The following is an 18,767-nucleotide window of genomic DNA, read 5'->3' as shown; positions in this document are numbered from 1 at the left end:
CATTCATGTCAAACTTTTATATGTTTATATTAAATAAAAGGCATTATATAAATATAATGCTATTAAAAATTACGTGAACACTACCACTACATGTACAACGCATGATGGATATCAATACAGCCGACAGATTACACATCGTAGTGTAAAAATGAAAGGACTTATTTAATGTTTTCGAATATTCAGATGTATAATATTAATAAGTTTAATTCAATAAATTTGTAATTGGTTATATCTACCTCATCAATGATTTACACATCAGAATGTTGTTTGTTTCGTTTTATTTATTATACCCACCCATACATAGGAAGGAAGGGTATACTGGAATCGATGTAGTTTCACAAAGTGTTTGCTCTCCTGTTCATATGACATTTTTAAACGATTCAATAGGCTTATTATATTGTTCACTGAAAATGCGGTCAATTGATATAAATTATTTGTGCATTAACGTGTACAGAACATAATGCTTTATGACAATGTTTATACAACAAACTCAAAACTCAGAAATCAACATGTAATAATACAAATGACCCATTAAACTCGATCACTAACGTAAACGTAAAGCACAAACACGCGATTCCCGATGTAGTGAATATATTACCTAAGGGATGCAATCACATTTCTACACTTTCATCGCAGTGGTTTCTCTTTCAGTTCAAAACGTGACACTCCAACTGCGTCATTATCAAATGGGAGATAATGCTCACTAGCAACCGGACGTCACTCATTTATGTAATCGTTGGTATGGTCCCTTTAGACCAAGCATAAGGTGTTTAGCATGGTCATGTCTAGGAAGAATTGTCGCTGACTACCGCCACATATGCCACTGGGTCACTAGCATGAAATAAAGACAAAGTAGCCTGGTAAAGTATTTTAAAAGGGGCACGAGAAAAACTAAAAAGCACAATTCCTATAGTGTTTTTCCAAGTATGTGTGTAGGTACAAAATTCTTTCATACCTAATTTGACCAAATTAAATAAAATGATATCGTATTTGCCTTAGCTTATGATATAAATGTCATTATGTTTGACCACATTTGACAGACACGGTTCTCACAAAATGGTCACGAGCAAGCGTTTATGCGAATATTTCGGTAATTCTGTATCCCGCAGATTGACAACTTCTGTACGTTTTTCAGATAAAAGCTTTCAAAAAGAATGATTGCAATGAATAAAAATAGCAGCGACTATATTTTTGCCTTATATATGATATTATTAGTTATATCAAAATGCTGAGAATGATATTATAACACAGGCTTATTTCTGCTGAATTGGTATTGAGGACCTTTAAACATGTATCGTATCTAATATTAAAGGTGTATTCCAGTTACTTCTTATTTTCAAACTTTAAAATAATAAATCAATAACTTTTTTAAATTCTATTAATAAAACACAAAAGAACACAAAAATACGGGATCACGTCTTTGTATGTAATTTTGAGTATACACATTCAGTATGAATGTCCTTATTTAGTTTTAACATTGCTGACAACTGTTGCCCTCTTTAAATTGGGTTATGTAGTAATAAACTGATTTTGGTTGTTGCTGCGCATGAGAAGAACGTACGGTAGCGAAGTGCAATGACATATCAACACGTATGAACCCTTCGTGTTTCAAAGCCTGATATTCATGTATGTATAAATGGGCATTTTGTGACTTTTTGGTTTGCTTTTGTTGTTCTTACATTTCTGTAAATTTTTGTTTTTCTATATACAGAATTTCAGAAAGTAAGGCTAGGACCCTTTAAGGTGTTTTAAGATAATGTTTAGTATCTCTATTTGTTGTGCCTAATGTAAGCATGTGCTGATTTCATTTAAAAATCATGTGCATTGCTGGTATGCATTTCGTGACCAGTTAATGTGAAGAGAAATGACTATTTGGTGCGCCATAACTTTGTCTCAGTACGAAAATTCTAATAAAAAATCATAATATTGTAGGAGTGTCGTTTCAGTTCCACTATTCGCAGTGGTAGAATAAATGGCATGGACTTGAAACGCTTGGATTATGATTTCGATTTGTTTGTTTTATCAGCTTGTTACAGAATTACTGGTGTCTGGTAGACTTCCATGTCAGCATACCTGCGACTTTTAGACTGACAATCGAATGAAATAAAATGTGTATATCGTATGTGTCAAACTTTTGTATGACGTGTCACTTTTTCTGATTCTAATTTTGGGCTTATGGGTTGCTTGTATTCCTTTCAGCAAAGGACTTTGAAGTGATGATAAGATTATCTCCTACTTGTTCAATTGGATTTCTTTCTTTGTTTACGTTTACAAATTTTGCTTGTGTTCTAATATCGTCGTCCTTAATCAATTGTGTTTTTGGGTCAGATAGTAGTTAAGAATATATTATTACTGTTGATACATCTAGTGTGTACTACATTATTGTGTAACGCGTAAAGATTTAACATATGTATCAGTACATTATTAGTAAAAACAAACCAACATTGGAAATATTAATAATATAATTAATAAACATTTTGTCTATTTGAATCATTAATAATCAAACACAGAACAAGCACATAATAATGTATTGTAAACAATAAAATGGCAATAAAATAAAGAAATGTCAATCATCAACATAAGACATGAATGCAAATTTGAAATAGAAAGGATTTACGACAAAGATCGACCATTAGTGTACATAGCCATGTTCTGCTTACTTATAAGCCTCTCTGAGCAGGTTGCAATCTTAATAACCCTAAAACTATGACAACCATCTTGTTTTATAACACCTTCTTGAAACCGAATATGCTTCCGATTTAACACGGACTTACACATATAAAACTTCCTTGGTTAATATTTGCAATTAAATGATAATCGATGCATTTTTGCCAAAAGTTGTCATCGAAACAAAATGCCGTTAAGAAATAGTGCACATATACGGAACTCGCATTTATTCTTTTAAATATACAAATGTTGTATCTATCTACATTAATAATATGCTTATTAATTCTACCTGTTTGGAAATCTAATAGTTCCATATTTTGTTTTCCTTTGTTTAATTCAATTTCGTATCGTTAAAGATGTTCGTATATTCGGAATAAAGTATTTCGTTTGGATAAACGCGAACAGCTAATGAACCGATTGTATATATTGAATGAAGCCACGGCTGTCTGCCAGTCATGAAACCCCAAGTACATCAACTACAGTATATACAACAAATAAACAATGTTTGACATACATCAACAGCATATTTAATAATCATTTTTGACAATAAATGGGTATCGATGTTCTCATATGAACATAAAATGCTTATTTGCAACAATCATTCTTGGCATCTAAATATGGGTGCATGTATCTGGCTTCCTTCTCAAAAACAAGAACACAAATATTGGTCCATGTGTACGTATTAGTATATACAATGCAATGTCTGCACGTTCGATTATTCACAAACAGTACACAGTATTGTAACCTGTTCTATTTCGCTAATATACCTTATTTATAGACGTCTACTTGGTAAAATGAATTACTGACCGTCACTGAATCGGCCCTTACTGGTTTGCGTTAACAGACATTTACTCGTATGAGAGGATCCATGCTGTGTTGAACCATAACCTGCTAAATGCAATGTTTTTCCCCGTTTCTGTGAATAATATACTTTTGAGCATAACATACAATCAGAAAAAGTGGTCAGTACTAGTTTCAAAACTAGAATGTTATTACTATTTATTTTTATTTGACTTCATATTTAACCAGCGTAATGCAGTTATTTCAAAAACAAACCGTTGCTGTTAGTTTGTATTACCAGTATCTTAGCAATCTAGGTAAAAAAATACTCTTACACGGTGAAAGAGGTATTTGTGACAAGATTTGTGTTGAAAATGAAATAGTTGATACGTTCTTGATTGGTTAAATGCATTATGAAAATGTGTACGTGAACAAAAGGTTTTCTAATTGTGCGGGTGTGCATTTCACAATGTTTAATATAGTAATTGTGTTGAATTCTAAAAAAAAACGTTTCATGGATAAAAATGCAGCAAATAAATAAAGTAATGACCATATATTTCAGTGGACTATTTGTAATAATCAATTATACTTAAAAATAAAAACTTAAATGGTTTACGATGACACGTGTGCTAGATGAGAACGCATGTTTAATTGTATTGTGTATCTTCCAAAATGGAAGAACGTATTATACAGGTAACTGACTAAAGATGAATAACTTTTTCTATAAATATGAAAGAAAAACAATCACAGATATAACACTTACTTTAAATATAAATAAAACAATATATATAATAATCTATAGCGTATGATTATGCATCAATCATGTATACAAACTGAACACAAATAAAAACAAGTCACTTGGTGTGACATTATATGTGATCATAAAATATGTTATTGCACATGTAACTGAACTAAGTACACATTAAACAAAAAATTTACCTTTCAAATAATTCGCGTAAGAAATCAAAGACCTATAATACATCAATTCTATGTTAGACGATGTCATTTAAATATGTGCTGAAAGGCTGATAGCGCTGTCTGGCTATTGATTAAAGAAATAATTACGAATTATACAAATGCTTTTATGTAAGAAAATGAGAGCTGTTATGTTTTATCATATTCATAATATTATTCAAATACTTGACAAGATACTAAATTGTATACAAAAATGAAACGAAAGCATTGGCTTCAAGTAAATTTTTAAGAGAATAAAATCAGTTGTTCTTAACTAGTTAATATGCCCTATTCCTTTGGTCACTTTTGAAAAGTTTTAATTAGCCGCGTCACATTACATATGTTTATATTAATAAATGTTTTATTGTGTTAAAGTTATGTTTGAGTATAGTATGAAGTCGATAAAGATGTAGTCAATTAATTAATAATTGGCGTATAAGGAAAGTTTCGTATTGAACCATGCTTGTCTACGCGCGATAACCCAATAATCTGTTTCGACAGTTGATACCAAGAGAGTCTTACTTTGATTTGTTGATGACAATAGATATGATATCAATACACATTCATGTACACATGTTTTGTGTTTCTGATGCAATTGATATCGTATATCTGTATTTTTAAGTTCTACAAGGAAATTATTCAGCACGTAAACTTAGTTTGAGTACAAAATTTAGTTCATTTGTTCTTATGCTTTTGATGCACTTTTGTTCTACATAAAAAAACATTTATTAATAACCTACATATTAACAAACATATTATTACACGCGTTTACTATTTAATGGATTGTTCAAGTAAAATGAAAGCTTTATATATCTCCTGTGGAAATGAATATATCAAAGTGTTTTGACAATCGGAAAAAAATGTCTAATATGGAGATTGAAATAAAATTGACAAAACAAAGTTACTCTTTTTAGAAAAAAGTCCGTTCATGCACAGTAAGCAAGTGTGTTTTTTCTGTTCGCAAACAAATTCTTATATAATGTACAAACGGACAAAAAAATCATGTATACACTTTGAATGGACAGTTGATAACGGTAGTGATTATTATTCTGTATTGAAGTGTGTCCTTGGTAAGCTCAACGTATGTATTTCTGTCCGCTAATATCTGTATTGACTTACTTTTGTTATTTTGCAAATTATTTATACCAAATATTGTGCAAACATACTTGAATGTCTTACATGATATTTCTATAGGGAAACAATACAAACTTCGTGCCTGACATCGAATGTCTGAAGATACATGTTATGTAACAGCAAAACAAGAGGTCCCTCATACATTTGGTTCCCAATTAACACACACACAAACAAATTATAAACATTTAACAGTCACCGACGGCTACAAAACAGTTAAAAGAAGATATGTAATGCATTGGAAAACTTTCAAAAATGAGTAACATTATAATTACCCTCATACGGCCTTTCACGATTACATATGTCCATTTACTAAATTCAATTCAATCAACGATAAGCCATTAGAACAGAGATATGATTTTTCTTGGTTTATATATTTATTTTATTTGATTATCAACTAATATGTCCATATGACATATGTGCAAATACGCAAACGTTTTTTTTTTGTGTTTTTTGTGTGTTTGTTGTTGTGTGATTTATTGCAATATGTATGCAAAACTGTAATAATAATCGTTAATTCACGGATTTCTTCAGAGGAAATGCTTCTAATAAACTGGTTTTGTACTGAGTGCATAGTTCGAGTCATGCTATCAAATTATCACGCATTCTAGATCTAGTGCATATGCCTTTGTTTCCTTAAGGATATTGGGAATCTTATTGTATTGAACTGGACATTCAAGTGTTCTGAAATATCTCAATGACTGTAATTGTAAATGTAAGCGTTCAACTATACAGAAGTTTGGTATTTTAACTATGAGTTTCAACATAACTATATTATTGCAAAACTAAAATTGTCAAATCCCGCGATATGTATTAACAACTACGTCTTACGTTTAGAATTCCAAGCAATTCACTATCATACAAACACGTATGAAGAACAATAACATACTAACGATCGTAGAAAAAAAGCAACAATAATCAATTAGAACACCTGACTCGCATAATTCATTATGAAAAGAGTTGTTTTCTGAGAAAACTGGGCATAATGCATGCGCGTAAAGTGTCGTCCCAGATATGCCTGTGGAGTCCGCACAGGCTAATCAGGGACGAAACGTTCCGTTTAAACTAGATTTTCAGTAAAAAGGGACTTCCTTTAAACGAAAAATCCAATTTAGGCGGAAAGTACCATCCCTGATTAGCCTGTGTGAACTGCACAGGCTAATCTGGGACGACACTTTACACACATGCATTAAGCCCAGTTTTCTCAGAACGCGACTCAATAGTATATGGGTTAGCTAAACTAAGACATGTCTTTAAACCTCGAAAAAAAGACCTCGTTGTTGGAAGGTCCAATAAGACAGCACAAACATAGATACAATAGGAATCACACGCATCTTTTCGTTCACAATTTGGCCGCCCGTAAGAGCTGGTGTTTGGAAAATATAACTGGAATTATACATATGTTCAATATAAAACCTTTGACGTTCTATCTGACGTCAGTTACACAATTGTGCTATATCCTCCAGTTGAGAAGGTCAGTATAAACATTGGAATAACTATTGAATCGTCGCCCCGTTTTAACCGTAAGCAGCTGCGCCGTGTGGTTAAAGCGATGGAAACATCAAGATGAATGCCTTTCGCATTCAGGTGGATATTTCAAACATCACGCATCACTTTCAAAAATAACACTCCGTGATTTCAAAAACAACCAATGAAACGTCGACACTACGTGTATGCGTATACGCATGAGCATCACTGCAATATACACGTGGTGCGCATAAACCTAAGACGTAGTACGAAATTCTGTACTACACGCCCCGTCGTCGACGATTTGAAACATCTTGAAGCATTCCTCATCGAATTGGTAAAAACGAATAAAACCTATAACAACTTAATCTCTAGTTCAAGAGTACTGTTGTATAAGTTTTTTGTATATTTGTGAATTTAAAAATCTCGGGTATGAATCACGGTGCATCAATGTGTAAATCTGCAACTGGGCTTCGTCGAACGTATGCGGTGTGGGGTCCACCATGTTTCTATTTATAACTTCCCGAACCCGTGAGTCTAAACTAACCTGAAGTGGAAGATACAGTTTTATAAAAATGTATTCCCCCAAAATATAGAAAAACAACATAAATAACAAAGTGACATAAACAAAAACTGAGTACAACCGCATATAGACATGAACCAGTCTAAGATTGTTATTTAGCCCTAGTCGATACTACATGTTCACATGTTAAACAGGTTCATGTGTAAAGGGAAATGAGTAAAGCAATTTAAGCCAATGTTTTCTATTCACATAAACCTGCGGTCAATGCGAAAAACCCATGCTACGTTATCGATTTCCGTTCAATTAATATCTCAAGAACAACGTCATAGCTTTGTACTACCATTTCGCGCTCAACTGTTAATGCCTGCCGAATAAGTGACCCGATACAAAGTTTCTATAAATGTTGTTGCTGCGAATCAAGATATATTGACGTAATTGCTATTTTAGTTTCGTACCTGATTAGCGACATTACATACATAACATCTCACATATATTAGTTTACTACTGGGATTGGCGGTTGTATATATGGGATGCCGTCTCACCTAATTATCGATAATATTCCGAAATAAAGAAAACAAAAAAGCTTAAATGGACGATAATATTTAAGAAATAATAAATTTTGTGGCCGATAATTAGTATCACCAAAAGAGGCATGGAACGTAAATAAATTCAATCTTATCGGGTAAAGAGGTTTGGTCGTGCAAATAAAACTACACCTATATATTGTAAACTGTATTCGAAAAATATAACTAAAAATGTATACTAATAGTGTTGTTGTTTTTTTTTTGAAAGAGGAATTAATAAGCAACAAGATAACGTATAAACCAATAAAATCGGATGATTAGTTATTGAATTTACTACCGTACCGGTAAGGGTCAAATAGTCGATACATCTCCTATCAATATACGCTTTGTGGCTCATCCAATAAAAGACGATGTAAGAAAACTTCATATGATTAACTTGCATATATAATGTCTACTATTGTTTGCAATATTATAGAGATATAGTACCGCAATTTTCGACTATAGTTTACAATATATAGGTGTAGTTTTATTTGCACGACTAAACCTCTTTACCCGAAAAGATTGAATTTATTTACGTTCCATGCCTCTTTTGGTGATACTTAAAACATATAGACCGTTATTAATTCTCACCTCTTTTGGCGATAATATAGAGATGTAGTCCTCGTATATGAGTCGCGCCTTTTCTTCGACTGCCTCGGAGCTCTGTTCCTGTTTCAGCTCCTCGCAGGCCAGCCAGAACAGGATGTTCTCCTCGCTGTACTCGGAGCGCAGGAACTCCCTAAACACCTTCCGACCCGCTGCAAACGAGACATGCGTGTACAAGAGTAATGATTTGTCAAATAAGCCGCGTTCAGAGAACACTGGAATAAAAACATGTGCGTAAACCGTCGCCCCAGATTTACCTATGGCGACACTTTCCGCCTTAACTGGATTTTCGTTTAGATGAAACTATTTTTAATCGAAAAAATAACAAAAGCGGAAAGTGGCGTCCCTGATTAGCCTGTATTGACTGCACCGGGCCCGTATTCACCAACCGATTCTTAGGCTTAAGAATAAAGAATAGACTTAGAACCAATAAAAAAAGTGTTCAGTGCTTGAATATATACAGGCCTCCACTGGTGATTATGTCATTTACAAAATGTTCAATATGAAAAATAATATACATAGAGATGTTTACTGCAGAGTTTGACTCAAAATTAAAGAAATTCTTGAATATTCTAATTTAAAGAATTTTCTAAGATTTGTTTGGTGAATACGGGCCCAGGCTTTCTGGGCTGACACTTTACGCATATGAATTAAGCCCAATTTTCCCAGAATAAGGCTTATCCGCTGGCCACGAAACAAATGGTTCTGTGTACGTTAGCGTATTGATCGAGATAAAAGTGGAATGTAAAAGAAATATCAATGGGAGGTAAGATGTATGAATTGGTTTCATGTGCAGTTTCACAATATCAAAATACTAATCGCATTGGTTTTGTTTATTTTCTGTATTTAACTTTTCGGCATCGCGAAATATTAAGAAAAGTAAGCAACATTCATTTGTTGATTAAGCCATTTCTCTATATCAAGATATGCATCGCAAAAAGTATTGTTTATTTGGTAGATTTGAGTCATTTGACTCGATTGGATAACGATTTGAGTTGTGGTAAGTTGTTAAATAAGTATCTGTTCGATTAATCATTTTGTTAACTCCATGTAAATGAATATTTATTTAAATGTAAATATACCTTATAATATAATATAACATAAAGAAACGGGTTCATTTTGAGGATTTGTAGCAGATATAAAATCAACGAAAAGTAAGGCAATTTTACAATATTTTAATACGGACATCAATTAAAATGATAAATAACATATATTATCTCCCGTTCCAATAACGATATAATGCGGTATCACATAAACACAACAATAAAATATCCTCTATACATAAAGGGGCGTTAACCTTAAATGTGTAATACAAATATTTGCAATTATGCACAGCATAGTATATATTTTATCCCACTTTTACAGCGAATTCGGTTGATTAAAGCCCCGTTGATTAAATATCATCTATAATAAGCGGCAGGAAATGACGTCAATATTTCGACGAAATGACGTCATAAATTCAGCGAAATTATCCAGTCAAACTAATTTTGTTTAAACAAAAAGGTTTACAAAATAAAAAGTGGTATAAATAGAGAATCATAGGTTAGTGTTGATTATAGATCAGGTTTATCATACTCGACACGAAAACGAAAAAGCACTCGCCAAGGCTCGTGCTTTTTGCTTTCTAAGCTTCGCATGATAAACCTGATCTATAATCAACACTAACCTATGATTCTCTATTTATCCCACTTTTACAGTAAAATCGGTTGATTAAAGCCCCGTTGATTAACAAAGCAATATACCCCATCTTCTTCGAAGGGGGGCATAAATATCATCTATAATCAACGGCAGGAAATGACGTCAATATTTCGACGAAATGACGTCATAAATCCAGCGAAATTATGCAGTCAAGCTTATTTTGTTTAAACAAAAAGGTTTACAAAATTAAAAGTGGGATAAATAGAATAATAGATTAGTGCTGATTATAGATCAGGTTTATCATGCTCGGCACGAAAACGAAAAAGCACTCGCCAAGGCTCGTGCTTTTTGTTTTCTAAGCCTCGCATGATAAACCTGATCTATAATCTAACACTAAACTATTGTTCTCTGTATCAACGTGTTTAATAAGTAAATGATGTATTAGTGCATACAATGAACAACAAAGAAAAACAGTTTATATCAATGCTATTCCTTTACAGGCAAAATGCACAATTTGCATATCATTATACTGTGCATTGTTGAGTTTAAAAACAAAGTTATTATTAAATACAAACAATTGGGTATACATTCAAAACAATACGTGTATATACAACATTTATACATACGACTCTCCTGGTTGATCGAATCACGGATACTTACTTGATTCTGAAATACAAACAAAACAGGCACCATTAGACATAATGTTTCATTGGTTCCCTAATAATTTTTATCAATGAAATATGTATGTACCAGGTTGCAATTACAACCATAAAAACTGAAACGAATTCATTACTACATCGCTCTATGGAAACGGGTTTGTATGCGTGATTGCCAAGTGCCTTCACATGTAAGTCTTTGCAGTGCGCACAGTCTTATCAGAGACGACACTTTTTGAAAGACTCGGATTTTTTTTAGAAGAGAACACATTTAACTACAAATTCCCTAAAAGCGGAAATTTTCGCCTCTGTTTGGCCTGTGCGGACACATTAACATCATCTTATTGTACAAATGCCAAACTGTAACAACACCCCATGTCCTACACGCCATGGAAACCTAAATGTTTTGGTGTTTGCCCATCATAAACACCTAAGCTACACAAATACACTACATGCACAATGTGTCGCATAAGAGATGGAGACATTTCCAATATCAATCTTTAGTCGCTCCAGAGCGGTAGCGGAAAGCTCCAAAGAACAGATACTCAGTTGTCTGATAAACACGAGACTGATTCCAGGAAAATTGGGCTAAATTTATGTGCGTAAAGTGCCATCCCAGATAAGCCAGTGCATTCCGCAAAGGCTAACCCGGGACGACACTTTCCGCCTCAACTGGTTATCGCTAATAAGATACTTCCTTTCAACGAAAATACCATAAAAGCGGAATATGTCGTCCCTGATAAGCATGTGCGGACCCTTTGCATTAAGCCCCAATTTTCCCAATGTGCACAAATCTTAAACTTAATTGTCTCGTAGTATACCACAAACAAATTTACGGCGCATTACCTATGCGTTGATTAAAATATAGTTTATCTAGGAAAGTCTACCAGTACTTTTTACTAATGAACATGTAACATTGCCTACGCTTTCAATATAAATATTCATAACATATTGTGCATTTTCGATAGACATTACAGCCACAAGCAATGAAGCAGTCCCTTTATATGGAATACGTTTTGTGTGAAAACGGATTCGTACTGAATAGGCATTCCTAGCACGTTTTGTCTTAATGTGATGACTTTGTAAACATATTGGTTAATTGTTACTTACCCCATGTACGTAATGAAAGATGTTTAAAATACTGATGCATATAAGTGTTACAAAAGTCCAAGCATACTCATTCGTTCCACTAATTAACAAAAACGCGTTTCTTACTTTTCATGAGTTTGTCGAATGATTCTGCCCAGCCTCGGATTTCTTCTATAGTAAGACTGAAATAAAATAAATTGAAATGAAGTTCAATAGCAAAACATATGTGAGTGACGCTCTGGGAAAACTGGGCATAATGCATGTGCGTAAAGTGTCGTCCAGTGCAGCCCGCACAGGCTAATCAGGGACGTGACTTTCCGCCTAAATTGGATTTTGCTAAGAAGAGACTTCATTTTAACGAAAAATGTCGTGAAAGCGGAAAGAGTCGTCCCTGATTAACCTGTGCGGACTGTACAGGCAAATTTGGGACGACACTTTACGCACATGCATTATGCCCAGTTTTCTCAGAACACGACCCATATATGGGAAAACGGGGCTTAGTCAATATGCGTAAAGTGTCGCACCACATTAGCGTGTGCAGTCCGTAAAGACTTATCGGGGGAAAACTTTCCGCTTTTTTATGGAATTTTCCTGTAAAGGAAGTCACTTGAAAACGAAAATCCATTGTGAGCGGAATGCCTTGGATTTAGCCTTGTTTTCCCAGACCGCGGCTCAAAATTATTTGAATAGCAAGTCATATATCAAAACGATCATTATGGTTATTTACTTATTAGGTTGTTCTTGTTTTCATATTGAATAAACTCTAATTATGTTGCGCAGTATATATAAATTGTACTCATGCGAGCAGAGGGGATAATCACGTGAACGTCAAGATGGCGACGGCCATGCCGACAAAGGTATTTTTCGCCGTTTTATACCCTTCATTAGTATTTTTTTCAACGCCGCTCACTATCCAGCCATATAAGCAAGAACGATATAAGCGTTTTTTTTCTGTTTAATATTCGCTCTATATCTCGACTTTTCTCGCTACGAATTTTTTAAGCGGGATCACAAAACTACAGCTCCCGCCAAGCAAATTCGTAGCGAGTAAAGTCGATATGTAAAGCGAATATTAATATCAAACAAGGGCTGTTTGTAAAACATGCATGCCCACCATATGGGCTGTCCATTGTAGTGGCAGCCATTGTGTGAGCACGATTTTTGTCACTGTGACCTTGACCTTTGACCTAGTGACCTGAAAATCAATAGGGGTCATCTGCGAGTCACGATCAATGTACCTATGAAGTGTCATGATCCTAGGCAAAAGCGTTCTTGAGTTATCATCCGAAAATCATTTTACTATTTCGGGTTACCGTGACCTTGACCTTTGACCTTGTGACCTCAAAATCAATAGGGGTCATCTGCGAGTCATGATCAATCTACCTATGAAGTTTCATGATCCTAGGCAAAAGCGTTCCTGAGTTATCATCCGAAAACCATTTTACTATTTCAGGTCACCGTGACCTTGACCTTTGACCTAGTGACCTCAAAAACAATAGGGGTCATCTGCAAGTCATGATCAATCTACCTATGAAGTTTCATGATCCTAGGCGTATGCGTTCTTGAGTTATCATCCGGAAACCATTTTACTATTTCGGGTCACCGTGACCTTGACCTTTGATCTAGTGACCTCAAAATTGATAGGGGTCATCTTCGAGTCATGATCAATCTACCCATGAAGTTTCATGATCCTAGGCGTATGCGTTCTTGAGTTATCATCCGGAAACCATTTTACTATTTCGGGTCACCGTGACCTTGACCTTTGACCTAGTGACCTCAAAATTGATAGGGGTCATCTGCGAGTCATGATCAAACTACCCATGAAGTTTCATGATCCTAGGCGTATGCGTTCTTGAGTTATCATCCGGAAACCATTTTACTATTTCGGGTCACCGTGACCTTGACCTTTGACCTAGTGACCTCAAAATCAATAGGGGTCATCTGCGAGTTATGATCAATCTACCCATGAAGTTTCATGATCCTAAGCGTATGCGTTCTTGAGTTATCATCCGAAAACCATTTTACTATTTCGGGTCACCGTGACCTTGACCTTTGACCTAGTGACCTCAAAATCAATAGGGGTCATCTGCAAGTCATGATCAATCTACCTATGAAGTTTCATGATCCTAGGCGTATGCGTTCTTGAGTTATCATACGACAACCACCTGGTGGACGGACCGACCGACCTTCCGACCGACCGACCGACCGACCGACCGACATGAGCAAAGCAATATACCCCCTCTTCTTCGAAGGGGGGCATAATAAACACCTATCACTTTCTTACTGATATGGCTCGAAAGAGAGCGTCGTTTACACAATTAATAACCGTAATAAGGGCTTTTGTAAAACATGCATGCCCCCCATATGGGCTGTCAGTTGTAGTGGCAGCCATTGTATGAATACGTTTTTGTCACTGTGAGCTTGACCTTTGACCTAGTGACCTGAAAATCAATAGGGGTCATCTGCGAGTCATGATCAATGTACCTATGACGTTTCATGATCCTAGGCTTATTATTCTTGACTTTTCATCAGGAAACCATTTTACTGTTTCGAGTCACTGTGACCTTGACCTTTGACCTAGTGACCTGAGAATTAATAGGGGTCACCTGTCAGTCATGATCAATGTACCTATGAAGTTTGATGATCCTAGGCGTAAGCTTTCTTGAGTTATCATCCGGAAACCATTTTACTGTGTCGAGTCACCGTGACCTTGACCTTTGACCTAGTGATCTGAACATCAATAGGGGCCATTTGCCAGTCATGATCAATGTACCTATGAAGTTTCATGATCCTAGGCGTAAGCGTTCTTGAGTTATCATCCGGAAACCATTTTTCTGCTTCGTGTCACTGTGACCTTGACCTTTGACCGAGTGACCTCAAAATCAATGGGGGTCATCTGCCAGTCATGATCAATGTACCTATGAAGTTTCATGATCCTTGGCGTAAGCGTTCTTGAGTTATCATCCGGAAACCATGTTTCTGTTTCGAGTCACTGTGACCTTGACCTTTGACCTAGTGACCTGAAAATCAATAGGGGTCATCTGCGAGTCATGATCAATGTACCTATGAAGTTTCATGATCCTAGGCGTAAGCGTTCTTGCGTTATCATCCGGAAACTGTTTTACTATTTCGAGTCACTGTGACCTTGACCTTTGACCTAGTGACCTCAAAATCAATTGGGGTCATCTGCCAGTCATGAGCAATGTACCTATGAAGTTTCATGATCCTAGGCTGAAGCATTCTTGAGTTATCATCCGGAAACCATCTGGTGGACGGACGGACCGACCGACCGACCGACCGACCTACCGACCGACCTACCGACCTACCGACATGCGCAAAATAATATACCCCCTCTTCTTCGAAAGGGGTATAATAAAGGATATAACACGGCGAACAGTACCTGTCTCGACATGGAAATCGCCATCTTGATTATCACGTGATCCCCCCTCGGAATATATCCTAAAGAAACCTCACTTAATTAAAAGAATCGTTTCGCAGATCGCTTAAGCCACTCACTTATTTTATGAAACAAATGCAATATAAAAATAAAAAACGGTCGTGGAAGTAAATTATTAGTAGTAGCAGTATTGTTAGTAGTAGTAGTAGTAGTAGTAGTAGTAGTAGTAGTAGTAGTAGTAGTAGTAGTAGTAGTAGTAGTAGTAGTAGAAGTAGTAGTAATATCATCATTATCATTAATATTATCATCATAATATTTAATATTGTCATTTTTTTTCATTAGTATTAACTTAAAACTCTGATTTCGGAAACAAAATGGATCCTGATTCATGACATTGTTTTCTTATTTTAATGATCTTATGGCATCACAAAGGCGCACTGGCATGCTATTCTCAACCGCGTGTTAACTTGGATTTTGCCTGTTGTAAGTTAAGTGCGATGTTGATTCGTGTGAAACGTCGCAATTTCACTTTATGAATCGAGCTCTGAGAAAAACGCGGACTGCACATGCTAATCTGGGCCGACAATTTACGCACATGCATTAAACCCCTTTTCACAGAGCAAAAGTCAAACACTTTTTAACAGAATCAAGTTTACGTGTACATTTTTCCGTGCTTGTTGATACGAGGGTCAATGGGCTATTTCTGCTTATCTACATCAGAAGAGGCTGTTGATTTACTAGGGACACCGTTAAGTCTACATTTCCTTATGAAAGGAAGTTGTTGATACATGGGGAACACCGATATATATGTTTTTATTTAAAAACTGACCTTATTGAAACTGGATGAAAGTGACTTTATAAATATACAAGACATTATGAAAGAATGACCAAATGAATTTAAGTAACTTAATATTAAAATGGTTTTGTCTGTTTGTTACAGTTTAGTTTGCAAGTCTGAATTGTATTAAACACCCAATTAACACTGTATACACTTATTTCATTCGATGTCCTTTTAGATCGTTATTTTTTCACCTGCGTCGTAAATAAGCATGCGTACAAAAATATGTTTAAATAAAAGAAAATCCAAATGTTTAGAATTGTTATCCTTTCATTGTACAATACATTTACATATGCAAATATACCATAAACTGTAGGATAACAACAACAGCTAATTAGACGATGCCCATGAATCAATTTCGGGATGCAATCACCACTCGGGCTACACTACACCAAGAATCGTATTTAGCATTCACTATTGTAGCGACGAGCTGGTCATAATAATTTGATGCTAATTATATCGAATAACAATGATCTATAAGCCGTGTGGCACGAACGTGCTATGATGGGATTGTAATCAGAAAATATACATAATAGCGACATGTTCGTCAATTCCAAAATCAATATAATGTTTGTTGTGAATAAAACTGGAATTGCAAGTGAAATCAGTAGGTCTCATAACGGCGATACGATAACTCATGTCATGATAATATTTATAATTTATCCTTTTTTTTAAATGGCGTAAAACGATTAAAATCCCCGCTTATTGGACATGCAGAACTTATGCTTGTTTTGTTATCGGGTTAGGGCACGGGTAAAATAAAAACATGTAAGGATGAATAAATAACGAACGGACAGACCTTGTTGTTTAATTACATTTGCCAATCAAATGTCGATAAATCCGAATGGTGTTTCATTTAAAAGGTTTAAAACAGTGTAAAAATGTATTTCCTCTCTGCGACGTTTACCGAGATATTAGCTATATGAGTAAAAAAAAACATGATGTTCATTGAATGTTTTTCGCTATGATTATATTTGATTATTTCCTAAGTTGTAAAACGAATCATTTTTGTACAATTTTATATTTAAATTCTTGCATGTATGTACATAATCTTTACGCGACCAGTATGATACTTAGCTATATGTAATTTTACTCACGTTGACATAATGATAAATACAACTATTTGTAAATGACAAACAACTGTGTACGTCACTAAAACACCCAATATGTGTGAAAGGTTGTTATACTAAGTGTAGTAGATTTGGACGAAACTTTGCGTCACAAACATGATTAATGGTTGAATGTGATAATTGATGTGATACTTGATAACTGGCGTTCAATCGCCATCATTTAAGTGATGCCTAACCTTTGAAAGAGCCTCGTTCTGTGAAAACTGGGCTTAATGCATGCGCGGAAAGTGTCGTCACGATTCAGCATGTTTAGTCAGCACGGACGAAACTTTTCGCTTCTATGGCATTTTTCGTGTAAGGTTAGTCTCTTTAAAACACTATTCCAGTTTAGGCGGAAAGAGTAGTCAGTGATAATCGTGAGCGGACTGCAATGGCTAATCTGGCACGACACTTTACGCACATGAAATAAGTACAGTTTTCCCACAACGATGCTCAATACATGTTAGGTAACACTAAAAAGACGGCGATTATATATGGTTGATTTTCAGTGTATATGTATTTGAGGTGTACTGTACCGGCGATGACAAGAAACACGTATAGACCGATATTAATCAAACTCTTGCTATGTTAACTGGAATACGGCCAGTTTGTTGTTGGTCTTAACCCATTTATGCCTAGTGTACTCTCCACTCCTTCTAAATTGGATCAATTTATTTCCAAAATTAGGGATGTCAAGTATATTTATTTCGATATTTAGAATATTTCTTACAGAAATTCCTTTAAGCAAACAGTGCAGACCCTGATGAGACGCCGCATCATGCGGCGTCTCATCTGGGACTACGCTGTTTGCCAAGGCCTTTTTTCTAGACGCTAGGCATAAATGGGTTAATAGACCTCTGGTACTGGCATGTTCCAAGGAATCTCATTTGCCTAGCTATACGATTATCGACTAACACATCTGTAAGATTTGCGAGTTTTGCAGAAAGTATTATCTGTCAAATGTTGTATTAATATGTGGCACTAATTACAGAGTGGGTAATCAGGTGACAAATTATATGCGATATCCATGCCGAGACACGTATTTTTCGCCGTTGTATGCCCATTATTACTTGCATTTAATGTTAAAATACCGCTCACTTTCAATGCATATCGACAAGAAAGTGATAAGCGTTATATCGTAGTGATATTCCTCTATCTCGACTTAAGTCGATGCGAAATTTCTCAGCGCGTCACAAAATTACAGCTCCCGCTAAGAAAATTTTAGGTGAACCTAGGTATAATAAAGACAAAATTCTTACCAACTTTCATTAAGATTGAGACATAAATGTGTCCTCTAAAGGGGTTATACTAGGGGTACTTATTTGGGACGATTGTAACCCAGATTCGAA

General features: G+C 35.3%; 2 protein-coding genes across 7 annotated transcripts in view; both read right to left on the bottom strand.

Annotated features, from left to right (window-relative positions):
• Positions 1 to 18,767, bottom strand: part of LOC127851495 (inactive pancreatic lipase-related protein 1-like) — a 116,403-nt gene that overhangs the window by 38,297 nt on the left and 59,339 nt on the right. The gene's annotated exons all lie outside the window — the stretch shown is intronic.
• The window catches only part of LOC127851499 (regulator of G-protein signaling 20-like), a 141,785-nt gene that overhangs the window by 90,320 nt on the left and 32,698 nt on the right, over positions 1 to 18,767 (bottom strand). The window lies entirely within an intron of this gene.

Source organism: Dreissena polymorpha, chromosome 11, assembly GCF_020536995.1.
Source record: "Dreissena polymorpha isolate Duluth1 chromosome 11, UMN_Dpol_1.0, whole genome shotgun sequence".
NCBI lineage: Eukaryota > Metazoa > Mollusca > Bivalvia > Myida > Dreissenidae > Dreissena > Dreissena polymorpha.
This window is presented reverse-complemented; position numbering and strand designations above follow the sequence as displayed.